This window comes from Nomascus leucogenys, chromosome 2, assembly GCF_006542625.1.
Source record: "Nomascus leucogenys isolate Asia chromosome 2, Asia_NLE_v1, whole genome shotgun sequence".
NCBI classification, from domain to species: Eukaryota; Metazoa; Chordata; class Mammalia; order Primates; family Hylobatidae; genus Nomascus; species Nomascus leucogenys.
The window spans coordinates 155,138,652-155,144,651 of record NC_044382.1 but is presented as its reverse complement, the minus strand read 5'-3'; positions in this window follow the sequence as shown (position 1 = coordinate 155,144,651).

The window sequence follows — 6,000 nt, the reverse complement described above, 5'->3', positions numbered from 1 at the left end:
ATGTCCAGTGCTGAGTATCGGTTACTATGCAGTGGGAATGTCCAGTGCTGAGTATCAGTTACTATGGAGTGGGAATGTCCAGTGCTGAGTATCAGTTACCATGGAGTGGGAATGTCCAGTGCTGAGTATCAGTTACCATGGAGTGGGAATGTCCAGTGCTGAGTGTCGGTTACTATGGAGTGGGAATGTCCACCGCTGAGTATCAGTCACTATGCAGTGGGAATACCCAGGGGTGAGTGTCGGTTACTATGGAGTGGGAATGTCCAGTGCTGAGTATCAGTTACTATGGAGTGGGAATGTCCAGTGCTGAGTATCGGTTACCATGGAGTGGGAATGTCCAGTGCTGAGTGTCGGTCACTATGGAGTGGGAATGTCCAGTGCTGAGTATCAGTTACTATGGAGTGGGAATGTCCAGTGCTGAGTGTCGGTCACTATGGAGTGGGAATGTCCAGTGCTGAGTATCAGTTACTATGGAGTGGGAATGTCCAGTGCTGAGTATCAGTTACTATGGAGTGGGAATGTCCAGTGCTGAGTGTCAGTTACTATGGAGTGGGAATGTCCAGTGCTGAGTGTCGGTCACTATGGAGTGGGAATGTCCAGTGCTGAGTATCAGTTACATGGAGTGGGAATGTCCAGTGCTGAGTATCAGTTACTATGGAGTGGGAATGTCCAGTGCTGAGTGTCAGTTACTATGGAGTGGGAATGTCCAGTGCTGAGTGTCAGTTACTATGGAGTGGGAATGTCCAGTGCTGAGTGTCAGTTACTATGGAGTGGGAATGTCCAGTGCTGAGTGTCAGTTACTATGGAGTGGGAATGTCCAGTGCTGAGTGTCAGTTACTATGGAGTGGGAATGTCCAGTGCTGAGTGAGTCCAGGTTCCACTATGGAGTGGGAATGTCCAGTGCTGAGTATCAGTTACTATGGAGTGGGAATGTCCAGTGCTGAGTATCAGTTACTATGGAGTGGGAATGTCCAGTGCTGAGTATCGGTTACCATGGAGTGGGAATGTCCAGTGCTGAGTGTCGGTTACTATGCAGTGGGAATGTCCAGTGCTGAGTATCGGTCACTATGCAGTGGGAATGTCCAGCGCTGAGTGTCGGTCTCTATGGAGTGGGAATGTCCAGTGCTGAGTGTCAGTTACTATGGAGTGGGAATGTCCAGTGCTGAGTGTCGGTTACTATGGAGTGGGAATGTCCAGTGCTGAGTGTCAGTTACTATGGAGTGGGAATGTCCAGTGCTGAGTGTCGGTCACTATGGAGTGGGAATGTCCAGTGCTGAGTGTCAGTTACTATGGAGTGGGAATGTCCAGTGCTGAGTATCGGTTACTATGGAGTGGGAATGTCCAGTGCTGAGTGTCAGTTACTATGGGGTGGGAATGTCCAGGGGTGAGTGTCGGTTACTATGCAGTGGGAATGTCCAGTGCTGAGTGTCGGTTACTATGGAGTGGGAATGCCCAGTGCTGAGTGTCGGTCACTATGCAGTGGGAATGTCTGGGGTGAATGTCGGTTACTATGGATTGGGAATGTCCAGCGCTGAATGTCAGTTACTATGCAGTGGGAATACCCAGGGGTGAGCGTCGGTTACTATCCAGTGGAAATCTCCAGTGCTGTGTGTCAGTTCCTACAGAAGGTTCCATCACTCCCCTTGTGCCCCCTGTCTGCGAACCACCTCTCACGGGCTGTAGCGGCAATCACAGGCCCCCTTCTTTACACATCTGTTACAGCAGGTTTCAGAAAACTCTAGAGACACCAGATCAGGATCAAAACAAGGAGAGGCCGAGGAAGACAGAAGGCAGAGCCCCACCCACCACCTGCCCACAGGGAGACCTCAGACAGGTCTCACAGCCTCTCTGGATTCTGTGACTTCATCGGTGAATAGCAATGCAGTTAAAGTCAAATTTCAGATAAACAATTCTTAAATTGTAAGTGTATCTCAAATATTACCTGGGACTTGCACTAAAAATCAGTTATTGTTTATCTGACATTCAAATTTAACCAGGCATTCTGCTTTTGTAATCTCCAAAATCTGGCAGCCCTCCCTGTGACTGATTTGATCCCTGTAGCCAATAGGGTTATGTCAGCTGCAAATCACAGAAAACCTAACAGGAGTGTAAACAAGGTTTGTTTCTACATGACCAAACCCAGAGGCAGGTGGCCCAGGCTGGTGCTGCAACGACACTGTCTGGTACCTGGCATTTCTGCTCTTTCAGCTTCACTATCCTCTTGCTTATGGTCTCCTGGCTGCAAAGTGGCTGCCCCTGCTCCAGGCATCATGTCTGCATTCCAGGCAGGAAGGAGGAAGAAGGGGCAGAGGACAAAGACTAGGCCAGCCTCTTTTCATAAGGAAAATTGAGACTCTTGTGGAGGCCTCACTTAGCCGACTTCTGTTTATGCCCCATGACAAATGAATTCGTTCCAGTAGTTTCCAGTCCACAAATCAATAGTGTTCAAATGTGACACTCCTGAGGCCCTTCTCACACCAGGATTTTCAAGCTTCTTTCTTCACATCTTCTCTGCTATCTTCAAACAGCCTCTGCACCCATGACCCCGTCGACCTGGCACCTGGCCCCGTGAGTTCAGCAGAGCAGGTGACGCGGTTCCATTTCACAGATGCCGTCCACACTGAACTTAGAGCTTGAGGCAGAAGACTGCCCTGCCCTCCCAGCCCAGGCGGTGCAGGCCTGGGTCATTCAATACCGCTCACATCTCATGGGCCGTCCTGGGAGGGCAGACAAACCTGGGAATGAAGGACCTTGTCTTATCTCTGCTTGTTTTCTACTGAAAATCATCCGAGGGAAACGGACTCATCTTCCTTGGAAACTTAATGATTTATTTATTTATTTTAATTTATTATTATCATTTTTTGGACAATTTGGCTCTGTCACCCAGGCTGGAGTGCAGTGGTGCGATCTCGGCTCACTGCAGCCTCCGTCTCCCTAGTTCAAGTGATTCTCATGCCTCAACCTCCCGCCAAGTAGCTGGGATGACAGGCGCCCGTCAGCACACCCGGCTAATTTTTGTATTTTTAGTAGAGATGGAGTTTCACCATGTTGGCCAGGCTGGTCTCCAACTCCTGACCTCAGGAGATCTGCCTGCCTTGGCCTCCCAAAGTGCAGGGATTACAGGCTTAATGATCTTTTTAAACAACGAGCGACTTTTCCTCCAGTAATCCCAGACACCGTCTCTGCCCTGCTCCCATTTTCTCTCCATCGCCTTTCCCAGCGGCTGGGAGGAAGGAGGAGGAAAAGGAGGGTTTCCCTGGGACCTTCCCTGTCCTGCACCTGGGTTCCTTCTCAGGCAATCACAGCATCACATTTATTTCTAGAACATTCTCTACTGTGCCTGGGTTTTACAGGTGGTATGACCCATGCCACCTCCTGCCTCTGCCTGCCCCTCTGTCCAAGACCTGTAGGCTCTGTAAGCGCTGAGTGCTGCCCCGGTGCCCGGGCCTCCTCACAGGCCCTGAACACCCATGTGCCTCCAGCCCCAGGCATGCACACGTGTTCTCTCCACCCCTGGCTGTGCATGCGTGTTCTCTCCATCCCTGGCTGTGCATGTGTGTTCTCTCCACCCTCAGGCATGTACATGTGTTCTCTCTGGCCCCCGGGCGTGCACATATGTTCTCTCTGCCCCAGGTGTGCATGCGTGTTCTCTCTGCCTCTCCTGGGAGCCCACCATCATCGCCAGGACTATTTCAACTGTCTCCTGCAAGGAGGCCACTCTGCTCCCCCAATAGGGTCATGTCCTGTCCCCGCCACCCATCCACGGCCACAGCAGCTGCTCATGTGACTGTCCATGTAGCGTTTATGAGACCAGGACCCAGCGGGCCCAGGCCAGGCCTGAACACCTGGCACAGAGCACATGCGGCGTGCCTGCCGGTAAGGACGTGGGCGCATGATTCAGCCCGTCAATCAACAGGGGCGTTGCCCCTCCAGCTGCTGGGACCTTGCCATCTTAAGGATGGGGCTTTCTCTCTGTTCCCCTCTGAATCCTGGCCCTGGGTTGGTGCGGCACAGCCCAGGCACGCAGCACTTGTCTGTTGGGTGAATGAGCAGCTGACATGTTTGCCAGGGGTCGGGGCAGAGAGAGGAATTGGCCCACTGGGAACCCAGGCCCGCTCCATGGAGGCAAAGGGAAAGGGGAGGCCGAGGCGGTACAGGATCCCACTCTGACCATCCCCCTAGGGAGCCAGGTCGGCAGCATGAGAGCTGCCCACAGGGGACCCACAGCCTGCAGCGGGAAGAGCACAGGGCCAGTGCAGACCTGGGCCACGCTGAGGCCCCGAGGCCCCAGCCCTGGGAGAGCAAGTTCATCTCCTTCCAAAGGCCACACTGAGGCCCCCAGCCCCCAGCCTTGGGGGAGTGAGTTTGTCTCCCTCCAAAGGTAGTGCTGGGCTGCTAAGCGGCGACTGTGCTTCTCCACCTGCCCCCACCTAGGCCCCAGTCTCCCCATCTGAGAAATAGGAAAGACGCCTCTCCACCAGCAGGCTTCTGCTGCAGACGACACGTGTGTGATGCCCTGGGACGTGGGGTACTCACGAGCTCTGCACCAGGACCTGGCATTACTCTAATGCCCCCGCCCCAGAACCTTCTTCCCCCGTCGCCCCGCCTGGCATTACTCTAACACCCCTGCCCCAAATAAAACTTCTCCTTTCCTTCCTGGAGGAGTTCCCCATTCGAGGTGACCACATCAACCTCAACTTCTCCCTGGGAGCTTTGGGCTCTTGAAGCTATTTTAGGTCTCTTCTGCCATAGCCTGTGCCCAGGGCCCTTTCCTCTCGGGATAGGTTTGTGCCATCTGAGGCCCCAACAGCCTGGCCAGGCTTCCTACGGCCTCGTGGGTGTACACGGCCTTGACACCCGTCCCGCTAGTGCCCCGGCGCGCTGACAAAGTTCCGTGGCGTCTCTGTGAGCGAGGGAGTGTCCGCAGCTCACAGACGCTTTGGTTCTGGATCTACTGTGATTTTCAAGCAGGCTTGTTGAGATATAACCCACACATCTTACAACTCACCCATCTCAACTACACAAGTCAGTGGCATTTAGCAGGGTCACAGAGGTGTGCAACCATCACTGCTAACAAGTTTTAGAACATTTTCCCCCAAAAGAAACCCCACGCCCACGGGCAGTCAGGCCCGTTCCCTCCCTCAGCCCTGCCCACCAGTGATCTGCTTCCTGCCTCTGTGGATTTGTCTTTTCCGGCGTTGTGTGTAAGCGGGATCCTGTGTTCAGCTCCTCCACTCGCCCGTGTTTTCTGAGTCCATCCCCACTGGAGCGTGTGTCGGACCTGCCTTCCTTCTTATGTCTGAATAACATTCCACTGTGTGCACTGCATCTGCTTTTGAGTTTATCTATGCTCGGCTGACAGTCTGTTAAGAACCTTGTCTCACCACAGCTGTGTGTCTCAGGTGAGCCACTGACCCTCTCTGGGCCTACCAGATGTACAGTGAGGACAGATGTGGGGGTCAGCAAGGGGATGTGCCTGGGGGTGGAGGGACTGGCTATCACCCTCGTGTTGTCCTCCCCGGACTGAGGGGGCGTCGTGGTCTCTGCGCAAGCTCCAACCCCGTTTGTGCTGTGTGAGTAGCACTGTTGTCCCGAGTCGGGTGGCAGCCCCACGGAGAGTGCTCTGCCATGTCTGCTACTGGCCCTGAAAGGCAGTGGCATCTGCCGTGGGGGCGGGGTGTCCCAGGGCAGAGAAAGGCAGCACTTCTGGCCAGGAACCTCTGGGGCCATCAGCTGGCTGTCCAGACTGTGAGGTTACAACCATCTGCAGCGTTTGGTGAGAGGGAAGATTCCGGGCAGTGGGTCAATGGGGGAGGAGTGAGCAACCAATCCTGTGTGATGGTGGTTCTGCTGGGCAGCTGCCCGTGGGCATAACCCCTGGGGCCTGAAGCCCAAGGGTGGTTTTGTTCTGGGGGAGAGCGTGACAAAGACGTGGAGGGCCCCGACTTCAGGCTGCCGCAGTCTCCGGGTGAGCCACTCCTTCCGTGGTTCAGCCTCTGC